This window comes from Anabrus simplex, chromosome X, assembly GCF_040414725.1.
Source record: "Anabrus simplex isolate iqAnaSimp1 chromosome X, ASM4041472v1, whole genome shotgun sequence".
NCBI lineage: Eukaryota > Metazoa > Arthropoda > Insecta > Orthoptera > Tettigoniidae > Anabrus > Anabrus simplex.
This window is the reverse complement of record NC_090279.1, coordinates 140,881,711-140,897,074: the sequence shown is the minus strand read 5'-3', so window position 1 is coordinate 140,897,074 and position 15,364 is coordinate 140,881,711.

The window sequence follows — 15,364 nt, the reverse complement described above, 5'->3', positions numbered from 1 at the left end:
TAGCGAGAATGATTGCTGTTACAAACAGGTGGAAACAATGGCAGGGGATACTCGGAACGAGCAGATAAAGGCTAAGTTAGGAATGAACTCGATGGATGAAGCTGTACGCATAAACCGGTTTCGGTGGTGAGGTCATGTGAGACGAATGGAGCAGGATAGGTTACCTAGGAGAATAATAGTCTCTAATATGGAGGGTATGAGGAGTAGAGGGAGACCAAGACGACAATGGTTTGACTCAGTTTTTAACGATTTAAAGATATGAGGTACCGGTACCTATAGAACTAAATGGGGCAATGGCACTAGTTGCAAATAATGATTGTGGCGACGTATAGTAAATTCACAGAGGCTTGCAGACTGAACGCTGAAAGGCATAAGGGACTATAATGATAAAGCATGTATGCATGTATAAAAAACTGTACGATTTTATTACCGTTAGTATAGGCCTACGAAGAATTGGATCGTAAAGTTCAGTGAGTTGTTCTCTCCTTCCATGGCTGTCAACATACCGTACGGTATGTTACCGTACGACTTATGGACCTGCAGTTGTATTATTTTTCTCCTGTGAAGCAACTGACGTCGAATTTTTGTATTCCCGCCTGTTTATACCCAGAGAGGTTCATTCTCTCTTATAATATCATGTTTGAGCCAGACATAACGGGATATTGCACCCAGTGCTCATTTCAATAAGTGTCGTATACTCTGTAGTTGTCACAGCTAATTCATCCTTTCTTAAATTCTAAATGTTCTACTGACAGATTACATCAAATTTGTTCTTCAAGAGTTTGTTTTAAGTGATTATAACTACAATACATTAGAATACCCGGTTTTGTTTCGAAATGGCAGGTATGTTGTTGTATACGACGCATATTAGCCAGTTGTACAGCCTATTCCGTTATAGTTTCGGATTTTCTTCAGAGAGGAATTGTGATATCTATCATTTTGCACTGTGTTCACAACTCTAATAACGGTAATGTTCAAGTTCAATAATTTACTGTTATGAAATTTATAGATCTCTATTGAGAACAGTAACGAGTTCATACTAATCTTTATCAGCTCCAGCATTCTACATATTTTTCATATTTAATGTTTTTAATTTCTTTAAATTTTATTTTTAATTAAGTATTCAAAATGTATACGCATATAACTAGCTTTCTTTTTGAAAACTCGTAGTCTTTGCGTTGCAAATGCCGGCAATTCGTGTGTAGTAGCAATAAAGCATATAATTACGGTATCTACATTTAAAGAATGAGGATTTTTTCAGCCGAGCTACGCTGGTGAAAAAATGCGGATGGTAGTTTCAGAAAGAAATTGCAATAAGTAGTGTATAATTTTAATTATTGTGTTGCCGTGTTATTTACCTCTGTGTGCAATTTAATAGTGACGCGTGAACGTTGAGTTCTTCTTTACACTGTAGGCTGCGACATATTGTAGTAGGGTTCGAAATCTTGAGAGGTTACCGTTTAGGATATCTGTAAAATTATCATATGTAGATTTTTTGTTATATCAGTGTTGTTATGGAGATTCTTCTGTATCACATCGTTATCCCACAACAGCTACATCCGGTATTCACTCGTGATGATTTCTTTCATAAGATATTTCCTGATTTATTGGTGTGTAAAAGATCTTCAGGAGCGAGTGGCGGTGAGTTTGCATGGGTTCGAATCCCGGGATCGGCGGCCCTAAAATTCGTTTGCTTGGTTTCCCCATTTTATCATTAATTGACCTTAATTAATGTCACTGCATACCTGATCCTATCCCTTTCCTTTAGACTTGTTAGTGCAACATTAAGCTACTTGCAGGAATGGAAAAAAAAAAAAAAATCTTCAGGAATAAATTCTGTCTGTGGAAACTGTAAAGGGTTGTTACTTGAAAGTAAAACCGATAATGTATTAATAGAATAACCTGTGATGGCCAGAACAAGTAAACACGGCACACTTCTGTTTTGTCCCCTATGTTAAAATGTACAAAATACAATTGATCCTAATAGATATATGTTTACATAGAATTCTGATCCCCAGCAATGCATAAGAATTGACTGAATTAGCCACAAGAATGAAGCTTGTATTACCTGTAGGAGAAGTTGTAGTATTCATTGTTGGTGGAGTATGTTTACTTTTACAGTACCGTAAAACATCACAAAGTGACTAACGAACACTGTTATTGGCTGAAATGAATTCTGTGAGGCAGTACTCCGAGGTATTCAACACAGACAAGTTTCTTACCACCTGGGGAACAATAAAAATTTACATTTACACCAAATGTTTGAAACGTAACTCCCTTCAAGGGGCACTCCGGCTCCGGTAAACACCACATGGTTCTGTCAGTAGATATGACAAGCTCAGAAAAATAAAGAAGGGACACTTAATAAAGGTTGGTGGCATTGTTCCATGGAATGAGCTGCTAGTAGTATTGTATAAATTTGTGTCTTCTGTTCATTAGATTCATCCTCATTTTCCATTTCCAGTCTTCTGGGTTGAAAAGTGAAAACAAGAACCTCCTCAGTATTTTCTCTCCACCACTCCCTTCCTTCCTTGAATATTTTTTTTCTACTTTTACTCCTCTCTTCTCTGTACTCTCCTTCACTGTATCCATTCACCTCTTTCTGGGCATTCCCCAATGTCTTTCTCCTATGACTTTCTCTGTAAATACTCACCTTGGAACTCTATCCTCTTCCATTCTCATCATGTGTCCATACCATTTCAGCTTACTGCCTTGCAGTTCAGGGAATTCAGTTCTCTCCCTGATTTCTATGTTTCTGATTTTATCCCTTCATATCCTCCCTATTATTTCTCTAAGCAATTTCATCTTGGCCTCTTGGATTCTGTTTTCATCATGTTTTGGTTTTGTCCATGTGCCTGCTGCATATGTCAAAATTGGTGTGTAATACATTGGGTGCAAAATTTTCTTGCATTCCTTTGGGTCGTCCCAGTTCCAGACTATTTATCTCACACAATAGTAAAACCCATTGGCTTGTTCAATTCTCTTTCCAATTTCTTAATTTATTTTCCCACCTTCTGCAATTATTCTCCCTGATTATTTGAAGCTTTGCACAACATATAGTGGTCTTCCATTTCCTTCCATATTCCCACTTCCTTCTTTATTACCTCTCGTCACCACTACTATCGTACACATTTTCACACTTATTTTCATTCCATATTCCTCCATCTCCTGATTCCATACAGTATCTTATTCTTCTACTTCCGCTTCATCTTCTCCCCATATCACTGTGTCATCTGCAAAGGGTAAGGCCTTCACCTCCTTGGTTCCCATTTTTTGTTGTATACCCTTGTGGACTTCTTCGACGAATGTAATGAAATTTGGAGGGGACAAAACACACCCTTTGTAAGTCCTGTTTCTACTTTGAACCTGTTTGTTTGTACTATTGTAGTATTCATATTACTTACTCACTTTTCGTTTATGGCTTTTATAGTTTGTACTTCTCCTCTACCTGCCTTCTTTTTATCAATACATCCAAGACCACTTGCCGAGGTACACTGACATATGCCTTCTCAATATCGATAAATATCATCACTAAATCCTGCTTAAATTCCCATCTGTTCTTGATCATGTTCTTTAGGTTCAATGGATCGAAAAACTTAAAAATGATGTTTACACTGAGTAAGTACAACACCGTATAGAAGTGAAACATAGATAATAAATCTGGCTAAGAAAAACATACTTGAAGCCCTTGAAAGACATGGACCCGGGTTATCAGAGTGATTTTCAAAATGTTTTGCACATTTTGTTCACAATCAATGTACGTTGGTTTTTTGACAAGAAAGGTCATCTTGCTGTGGTGTCAGTTCCATATAAAATTGAATGTTATATAGCCATGGATATGATGTAAGGTGTCATGTAAAAGTAGGGTTCCTTTGACTGTGATCTTGATATGGACAGATATGTTAAATTATATTTCCTAAGGAAGTGATCACTGTTTTAGAAGTCATATAAAACTGGAGGTCCTTAGCTATGATCACAATATCAGTCATAGAAAACATGAGGTCCTATAGGTATGATCACAATATCAGCAGTCATGTAAAATTTCGAGTCCTTTCGGTGTGATCATAATATTGACGGTTGTGTAAAATTACAAGTTTGTTGCTTAGTCTGTTGAAAAATAACATAAGTAGCAATGACAGCAATAAGGTAATATGTATTTCTGGCTTATGTTTCAGTGTAAGGTCATTGGAAGTAACCAGTGATCCCAGTACTTTCTAACTACTTCTGTTGCAGTGTGAGATGGACATAGAAGTAGTAATCATCAAAGGGGAACCAGCCTGCCTTGAAGGAACAACAAATGCATCACTTGTAAGTCTCATTCCAGATAACTTTATAGAGGTCAGAATTTAACCCTTAGTAGCTGAATAAGTTTGGCAGAGGCATAATTTACTATGTGCTTCCTCAATATTAACACCAGCAGTCAGTTTGCTGCATGAGTATCTAGGTGTACTATGACTCTGTTTTGTTTCTTTGTCTGGGAATACGCCACAGCGTGCTACACAAAGCTGCAAACTCTTAGGAACTACAAACCAGAATATTGATGTACATCTGTGGGTCAGACTAGTGACGAAAACATTGTTCATGGGACAAGGAAAGGGGTTCTGGTGGCATAAGCCATCAGACAATGGCCGCCGTTTGGACAGTACGTCTCTAGCATTTACTAGGGAGACGGCAGTGCATTCTGTGTTTGATAGTGGCATAAAGTTGAATCAATATTGAGGGCGTGCTATTGAAGGAGCCGTAGTTAAGGCCGGCTGGTGAGAGTTGTGATTAGCATTGTCTGAAGATTGAGGCTTCAGGGTATTTCATATGTTAAGTACCCATTCACTGATTGTCTGTTGTTAATTGATTACATCTGTTGGTTATTGAAATGGATTTGTGTAAGGTTTGTGGTTATGTATTTATTCTGCATGGTTTGGTAATGGAATCCATGTGGGATTGACATCATTTCCTAGCATATCAGCCAATTGCTGTGCTATTAGTTGCTGAAGTGATGGAAAATGGTGGGCGCTAGATTGGGTTATGGACCAGTAGGTCTTTGGCTCTCATGGAGAACATATTTTCTCTCCAAAAGAAATTCCAGGTCAGATTTGCATAATTTAAATTCTTTACAATGATACTAATGATGGGTGAGCACATAGTAAAATTCTGCCTTGGAAGTTTACTGCGAGTATAGCTCTTCTAATGCAAACACCCCGAGGAAGATGGAGGTGCAGTGAAAATTTTTGGAAAAGATGCAAAATATTTTCATCATGTTTCCTTGCTCTGTTTCATTGCTACTCTAAACACAGTTGATTGCACTCTTCTGAGTGTGTGGCTTTCAGTTCAATGGCTCTTCATCTGATAGCTCTGAGGGTAAACTTATGACATGCTGATTTCATGTCAGCGAGTGTGATTTGGGGTCCGTCTAGAGGTATTTGAAGAAGCTGAATTATCGCAGCACGTGTCTGTTGTTTTACTGGCATGAAAGTGAATTCCTGCACATCATTATGGCAACTCAGGGTCTTTGGAAACCTTGACAGTTTAAAGAGAGGTGTTCAATGAATAACTGTGACTTGACAGTAATAATCTATTGCAGTAACTGTGAACTGCTAATTTGGAGATGAGATATTTCCCAATAGTTGCTTAAAACTAAAATTCTGCAATTAATGATTGCTGTTCTCAGAATAAATATGTGTTTTTGAGTTCTGAGTTAGAGGCACTACAGAAGAGAAAGGTGTCTGAACGTATCCAAGATGTGAGTGTACTGCTGTGAAAGATATTTGATATTTCTTGTTATATTCAGTGTCAGACTTAAACCTGCCATATGAGTGCACTCCTGATCAAGAAGTCTAGGTTTAATATTTCTTATAACGCTACTGTGTCAAACTTGTACAGATATGAAAATTATATTAAAGAATTGTGTGCCAATATCAGAAACTGTTAGCGAGTGTGTTAATGTTGGGGTTGGATTAGGCTGTACGTTTTACTGTCAGTATCGAAATTACTTTGGTTTGGGGGTTGCACCTCTTCTATTATTCCTCTCTGATTATAATAGAGGATGGTTGGCACATTGTACTTTTAGAAAATAATATCTTCCAACACTACAGCACCACCATTAGCACCACATGTTAAAAATTATTACTCCCATCGTAATTAGTGTAGAAGAAGTTAAATCACAAATCTTTCGTCTGTGTTTTTGAGACTGGATACACCAGTCTGCCAAACAAAACGTCAACACAGGTGTGATTGTTCTGGGTTACCCTCACATCCACAATGTGCTGGAAAATATGTGTGTTAAGGAAAGAGCAGATTTGCATATGGCAAACGAGAGTGAAAATGGCTCAAAATATGAATGTATGTTATCCCAAAATAAGTATTTTGCTCAGATGGTGAATTCATTTAGAAAGGCAGAGTAGTGATTAGCTCATTTTATTCCCCAAATACATGTCAGACTCTCTGTTATACAGAGAACCACATCTAAGGTCTCTAGAATGCATGATTTCTGAGAAAATTATCTTCAGTATGACCCTTCTTTGTGGCCTCTGACACTTTGAGGACTTAAGGCACATTAAATAAAAATATTTTGTTTTCTCTTTGTCACTATTTCCCTCTCTTTTCTGTGCATCCTTTTCATCCTTTCCTTAGTTTGGCTACTGTTCTCTTTCTTCTATATTGAATGGATTAAGTCAGTATATTCTAGAACTTTATACTTTAATTCACTTTTATTAGTAAGTTAACTTATATTAGTACGTAAGCTTTTGATCACATTCCCCCTCCCCGTTTAGTGCCAGCAAGGTTCAATGAATCCAAGTGAGATATTTAATGGTCTCATAGCAGATCATAAAAGAGTTTCTGAAACTGCAGATGCACACTCCAACACTGCTGACTCCATTGACAGTGTCCTCATCCCCACAGTTCTTCGCAGAACACTCCATAACATCCTTGTAGTAGTGATATATTTAATTTGTACTGGCTTCGAGTTTGGGCTACATGACATCTTTCACTGCTATATGACTGTGATAAGCCTGCTTCTTTCATGTTTATTTCTTTATTTTACACTTGGAAGCGTTGAAGTATACTGTTTAGAACAGAATTGTGTCAGTGCATTATGTAGCCCCTGTGAGCTCGACAAAAGCAGAGTAGACAACGTGATTCCAATATTTCAAGGTTTTTTTAATCTGTCTGCAAACAAAATCTATGCTGAGAACAAAAAATGATTTAGAACAGTTGTAACACTTGTATGTGGTTCAAACAACCTTCAAGATTTGAGTGATATGATTGTACACATGAAAACAATATATACAATTTAGTGTTTATGTCTGAAGCTGCTTCTTTCCAAATTCTGTGCGAGATGGCCCCAATTCCCTCCCTGGTAGGATATCTTCTGATATGGGTAGAAAATGTTTCTCATTTTATATTTTGTTCTCAATCTCATCCTTTCTCTGACATACGGAGTGAGCAAGAATAGTAACACCGTTCTCAGTACAACCTTTGGTTATAACAATCCTCTGCTGGTAGAAATCTTCCTTAAACATTAGTGTAATTCTGAAAGTAACTGTAATACTGGCAATTAATGAATTAACATGCTCATTTGTTGGTGACTATATTTGTAGATGAGTGATATGAGCATACCTAATATGTCTTATTTTCCACAGGAAAATATTGAACATGTATCAGAAGTGGTAGCTCTGAAAGAAGAAGTTAAATCAGAGTTAACAGAGCCAGGGTCAACGCAGGAAAACTCGCTTGAGGTAATATACATAATTTGATAAGCCATTGTCAGGTAATGAATATGGTTAGAAAATGGTTCGAGAGATATCAGTGTTTGACCCTTCATCTCATTGCATACAATTGATGGACCTACAGAAAATACACCTTTTTATGAGATTGACTCTTTACTTACCTAATTTTCACTTTTCCTTCAAGCTGTTCTATGATCCTATGTGATGCATTGTGCAGCAGTTAGGATTGCTCCAAAGATCTCTACTGTATATTATTTTGGAACTGGTATCATTCCTATTAATAATTTTGACTTTGTAAATATTTTCAAAAACAAAGTAGCTATATGATACATTCTTTTGTTACTGTTATAGGATATTTTACTAGTTTATTGCAAATTATTGATTTCTAGATAATACAATTATTTGTAGATACAATTTGTAGGTGATATGCTTGCTTATTGTGAGCGTTCATGTATATACTACACACATTGTAGCCATCTCATGGAGATGTGAAAAACATTGTTATTCTTCCTAATGTGGTCTGTGGTGTTACTAGTCCATTGTGACTTAGAATATTACTTAAACATGCAATGAATAAATAAGCCATTCAAGAGTTATCTTGCTCTTCTGTTTCATACTTCACAAGGGACAGTATTTGTGAATAGGCCTTGTAAGGTCAACTTTACTCACCTGAACATTTGTTACATGAATTAATTCATCACTAGCAAGATACGCATTTGATAACAGCCATCATCCACTTCATGGCGTGTGTGCCGTCTTCCTTCAGTGTGACTATGTTGCAAAGGGGTATTTCATTGCCCATTTATTGAGATATACAATTGAACACCTCTTCCAGGTGTTCCGGGTTAGCTGCTGAATATATAGCCATGTAGGCAAAGTTGTGATGGGAGAGGAAGTATAATCATGATCTGGGAGTGTAGTAATTTGCTCTCCTATAAGGAAATGGGATGTAGTTATATAAGAAGTGTCAAAAGGGTCATCATTTAGCTTTGGTGAGAGGATGTGAGTATGTGTTGTGAGAGTGGCCCATTCTGTGTTGGTGAAGGGATAAAAATCCATCACTCGTCTGAGGTGATATATCAGACTCTTGGCAGCTGCTACCCAGATTCCACCAAAGTGTGGTGCTGCAGGAGGGATGAAATGCCATATCAGTCTCATGCCTGTAGTTGTGTGAAAAGTTGGTTTTCTAAGGGTTGTTTTGCAGAAAGGCCTTGATTTCTTTAGCTGCTCCAAAGGAAGTTTGTGCCATTATCGCTATAAATGTTAAGGGGTTTATCTCTATGGGAACTAAGACGATGAGAGAGAAATAATGTTGTGGTTAGATCAGGTATCATGTCTATGTAGTGCACCCGTCCATCTCCCGAGTCCCAGACTAGCATTTATCTCAGGGGTGTCGGTTCATTATTTAAATCATCAAATATAAATGTAACGGCATAATAGAACACGGGGATGAACGGAGCAACTTAAAATTAAAAGGGGGAAGGCTCGACTGTAACTTGAATTTAAGGACTCCATGATAGGACTAGGAAGTGACTGTTACTTTAAAAGGGGCATCATCTAACTACAATAAAAAGATTATGAGAGTGGTTTCCTTTGAAATAATTTGCCAGGAGGAGCGGTTTATTACGCCATTTGACGTATAAAACTTTGATACACGTGGCAACAATATTTCAAAGGAAACCACTCTCATAATCTTTTTATTGTAGTTAGATGATGCCCCTTTTAAAGTAACAGTCACTTCCTAGTCCTATCATGGAGTCCTTAAATTCAAGTTACAGTCGAGCCTTCCCCCTTTTAATTTTAAGTTGCTCCGTTCATCCCCGTGTTCTATTATGCCGTTACATTTATATTTGATGATTTAAATAATGAACCGACACCCCTGAGATAAATGCTAGTCTGGGACTCGGGAGATGGACGGGTGCAAAATGGCTGGCCCAAAGTGGGGCTTTAAGAACGGAAAAGTGGCTTTAAGAACGGCAACGTGTTGCTTTAAGAACGGCAGAGAGGCCAATTTTATTGCTAATCAATTTTTATATTTTTAGACTTTTTTTCAAAATTTTATATTTCTAAATTTTTGATTTTTATTAATTGATGACCGCATCACGGTCAAGTGTGTGTTCACTTGTAACGTAATATCATGCTAGAGTAAGGTTAGTTTCGAACGAAGCTAGATTTGGCTAGTCATTAATATAATCCATTGCTAATCTCTTCAAGTTTGGCAATGATTCAAAATGCATTAAGCTCGAAGATTTGATGTTTCTCTTTTTCCCATATGAAATTTAATATTATTTTGGTAATTCAGGACTCCATTTAAATGTCATTGGACATGAGATGAATATTATAAACAGTTGTTTAGGAAGGCTTGAAATGGTAAAAATATTACTGAGCACCAGTTCAAGTTGTTATTTAAAAAGAGGTTGAGATGGTATAAATTAAAAATAACGTATTTCAGGGCAGGAGATTTCCAACTTCATCGTTGTTTTTAATGTTGTTGTTGTTGTTGTTATATTGGAGCGGTTTATTGTGAAATCTTAGGCGCAAGCCAGCATTCAAGTTGAATGACCGGCAAATGTAAACAAGTTTTAAAGTCAAAATTTTTTTTTTTGGTTAAATGAAAGTTATGTAGGGGTATAATGTCATAGGATAGGGCCTAGACCCAATAGTGTATTCCTTCGTGTGCAGCAAGGTGAGAGGCCAATCGGCCCTTTTGCTTTCTCAAGAAAAGTTATAATGTCTGACGACGGTGGGGAGCGATCCCAGGACATAGTGGTAGAAGGACAGGGAGAGATGAAAGCTCTCATGTTAGAGGACTTAATGCAAGCGTTGGCTGTAAATAGTGTGTCAATGAAACATGAACTTGCAGAACAATTGCGAGCTGATAGGATTTCAGATAAACAGGAAATTATTCAACAAATGCAGGCCAATAGTGTTTCAATGAAACATGAACTTGCAGAACAAATTAAGGTTAATAGTGTTTCATTATGGAATAAAATAGACCAAGTACAGGCCGCGAGTGTTTCACTAGAGAATAAGATCGACCAAGTACAGGCTGCGTGTGAAGTAAATAAATCGGAACTCAAGGCACAAATAGATGCAGTTCAGGCCGCGAGCGTAGCGATGGGACAGGAACTCAGGGACAAATTAACTCAAGTCCAGGAAGCATGTCACTTCGCGAAAGATGAATTAAAAGTGCACATGGATGCGTACATTACCATCGTTAATGAAAAGGTTGACCGCGTTAGAGATGAGGCTCAAATGGAACGCGCAGAAATTAAGGAAAAATTGAACGCTAGTGTCAAGGAACTCGCCGCTCTACGAGTAACTGACAGAAAAGACATAGAATCACACATAGAGGAAATTCGGGATGAATGTCGGAAGGAGAATGACATCGTCCGGGGACAAGTAGAAGAAAAATGCGCGCAGATAGCTGGCACCTTGGACAAGCATGACAAGGGCATGAACGAGTTACGTGGGGAAGCCGCACGTACACTTGTCATCGTAGCAGGACTGAAAAACAAAGTCGAAGAACTAACTATAAATTTAGAAGACCGTAGCCAGAGAATAACTAAGTGCGAAGACGCAAACTTAGCGTTATTCCAGCGGACGGAAGACTTAATTGAACAGGGCCAATCATTCGCCGACACGGAAGTTCGCTTGTTAGAACAATGCAAGGCGTATAATGGGCAAAATTCCGGCACAAAAGAAATGTCAAGTTGTAATCCCGACGGAATGGATGACATGCGAAAAGACTTGGAGATGTTGAAGGCTAGGTTGGAACCATCAGCGTCTAGCCAAGATTTTAACCTCCAATATCGCGAATACGAACCCCATGATAACCAGGGGATTCATAAGAAAGGAGGCCTATCCCATGCTGATACACACGGTTTCAAGTTTGAAAACAGAGATGGGTCGTCTACGTCATCAAATGCTATCCCGACATCGGTGGTACACGTCATTAAGATGTCTGATGACAAGCCACCAAAGTTCGATGCCCGTGGGCATATCACCCCGAAAGGTTTCATCCGGGAAATCGCCGGTTATATAAATGAGAATAAAATACCAGTAGAGCGACAACTGCGAACGGTCGAGAAATTCCTAGACGGAGCACCAGCTGTATGGTTCAGGGCTTTCTTGTATACTTTTGAAGATTTTGAAGGATTTCGGCGGGCTTTTCTCCAAAAGTTCTGGAGTATTCAGGAACAGCAGGAGTTAAGGATGGAAGTATACTCCAGACGATATTCAACATCTTCACCCACGAAATTCTCTGATTACTTTGTGGCACAATTTCACAAGCTACGGGAGCTTGATAATCCAATGAGCGAAACAGAATTGATTAGCGCCATTGGAAAACAATTGCCATTCGAGGTCCAACGAATGATGATAGCGTCAAATGTCCAGACAGCTGTCGAAGCAGAGGCTTTATTACGTCAATTAGACCTCACAACGCATCATTCGAACCCGAGACAAATTAGGAGCAGGGACCAACAGGTGAACAACATCGAACGGACAATCGAACCGAAGACCACGAGTACAAAGAACCAGGGGACTAGTACTGATCCGGAACCTCGTCGAGCATACAATACGGAGTGGAAGCCGCGACAATGGACGAGACCAAGGAATTTTGCGGAAGGCAACCGGCAAACCAACCAAGGGAACTTTCGAGCTGACAGGGGATACCGTGGATTCCAGAGAAGTAATTATAGGCCGTATCCAGCTAGGAATCAAGGGAACCCGAGATATTACCAGGGAGGATCTCGTCAGGAGAAGGATGACAGATACCAAGAGTCTAGGCGGTATATAGAAGAGCTGAACAAGAGAAAATGGAAGGAGGCGATCCATGATCGAGGCCGTGATGAGGAAGCGACAGGAGCGGAGAGCTTGCAATTCCAAAGAGCAAGGAAAGGGGGCAGCGACCTGAACCCGAATGCACCGACGTTCGAATCTGAAGAACGGCTCGGGGCGAAAAAAAAAAAACGCCGAATTTTAACGGAAGAATGGATCATCGCAGAGGTCGATACATGGGTTGTGACCTCTGACGAATTAATTGACGATCCCGAAATCCAAATTTCAAAGGAAATTAAGAGACTACCCGTGATATACACTAGGATCAACCACGTGAGGGTTCGATCACTCATTGATACAGGCGCCAGCGTATCAGTAGTATCCCAAGTTCTGGTAAATGAACTACAATCCAAAGTAAACATCCCGATTATCCCAGTTTCAAATTTGAAGATTCGTGGAATTATCCCGGATAAATCCGTCATATGTAAGAACCAGGCATTATTGGACATCGAAATTGGAAATTCAAAATTTGCTCATACATTTATTATCATGAATAAAATCAACTATAACTTGATCCTAGGGGCTGATTTTATGACCGAATACCAGGCTGTGATTGATATGGGGGATAACTGTCAGATTTAAGCACAGGGAAGGTATTGAGGATACAACCATGAACCCTCAGTCGGAGATAGGAGAGCATGAAGAAATTTGGAACACCGAAGTCGTGAATCCGCTTAGGACGGACGAAAGTGTCATGAGTGAGACGGATGATCATGTGACCTCTGATGATTATAAGCTATTTGCGGCAGAATTGCAGGAAGGTGAAGTCAACTGTGGGAAGGTTATAGCAGATAAAGTTAATGCAGCTGTAATAGGTCCCGAGGGGAAGGAAAATTTATTCAAAATTTTAACAAAGCATAGCGACACGTTTGGCTCAAAACCTGGAAAAATTGAAAATTTTGAATACGAATTAAACGTGAATGATTGGTCCCCGTATAAGAAGAAATTATATCCAATTGCCGAGAAATTTTATCCCCAAGTCCGCGAAGCTATTAGAGAAATGGAAGCAAGTGGATTGATTTCGAAGTCACCGACGCCATTTTTGAATCCTTTAGTGATAGTAAGGAAACCGGACGGATCAGTGCGCATTTGCCTTGATGCACGTGCTATCAACGAGAGATTAGTCCCAGAGTATGAGCAGGCCCCGCCTATTAAAGAGATCTTGAAGAGATTTAAAGATATGGAATATTTTACCACTTTTGACCTGACGTCATCGTTTCATCATATACTGTTGGAAGCTAAATCTAAGTTGTTGACGGGATTCTTATTCGATCAACAGACTTATGTCTTTAATCGTCTCCCGTTTGGTATCAAGAATGCGGGTTCGGTTCTCATTCGAGCTCTTGACCGCAATCTAAGTCCAAAGGTCAAAGAGGCGACTATCATGTATGTGGATGATATCTTGGTAGCTACAAGAACACTGTCGGAACACTTGGAAAATATTAATGAAGTCCTCACCGATTTAGGAAGGCATAACTTCAAGGTCAACCTATCGAAATCACATTTTTGTCAGAAGGAGGTGTTATTTTTGGGTCACCTTGTAGATGGAGATGGTGTGCGACCAAACCCAGTCAAAATTGAGGCCATTAGGATGTTTCCTAAGCCTACTAAAGTAAAACATGTTCGGCAGTTCCTTGGAATGTGTCAATTCTTCGCTGATCATTGCCCTGATTACACAACCGTAGTAGCACCATTGCAGGACCTGCTTAAGAAAAATAATCGATGGAAGTGGGACCATAATTGTGATGAGGCGTTCGCTCAGACCAAGCAACGATTACTGCATAATGTTAAGCTCGGATACCCTGATTTCAGCCTCAAATTCATAATGCAAACAGACGCCTCAACCATAGGTATAGGAGCCGTATTACTGCAGGAAAACCTCGATGATCCAAGCATAAAAACCTATATTGCCTTCATGAGCCGGAAATTGCGGAAACATGAGATAAAGTACACTATCACGGAATTGGAAATGCTGTCTATCGTGAGCGCTTTGCAATATTGGAAGAAGATCGTGTATGGTTTTCAGATTGTTATCCGTACCGATCACAAAGCGCTGACGTTCATTATGAAAACCAATATGGCAAGCGAGAGGGTTAGCCGTTGGGCATTATTTATCCAGCAATTTGATCTAACAGTCGAACATTGCCCCGGGAAACTCAATATTTTGGCAGACACATTGAGTCGACATCCAAACCCGGAGGAAGTCGTAATCCACCAAATTGAGTTGATAGAAGAGGATCAGGAGGTCTTAAGGAATTTGAAGGACATAGGAGCAATACAGAAGAGAGATGGGTTCACTAACTTGATGATAGAATTTTTTAACAAAACATTGCAGCCAGACAATCCACAGTATGACAGAGCTAGTAAATTATCAGCGAGCTACCATTATTTGAATGGGGTTCTTCATAAGTTTTTGGATGAGGAACACACGAAACTTCGCATAGTCATACCATCTGAAATGCAAGTACCGGTAGTCAACCATGTACACCGGGTCATTGGACACGGAGGTATAGGGAAGGTTTTGGCAACTATCCAAGAGACATTCGTGTGGGCCAAGATGAACCAAACAGTCCGAAATGTACTACGATCATGTGACGTCTGCCAAAGGATTAAACCTAATCCATACTTACTTAAGCAATCTCCGCGCCCACTGTTACCTACTGAACCCCGCGAGATATTCGCAATGGACCTGTACGGACCACTCCCCAAGGCCCGTAGGGGAAACCAATTCATCCTTGTTAGTTTAGATGTATTCTCTAAATTAGTAGCCTTGTATCCGCTGCAAAAGGCAAATTCTA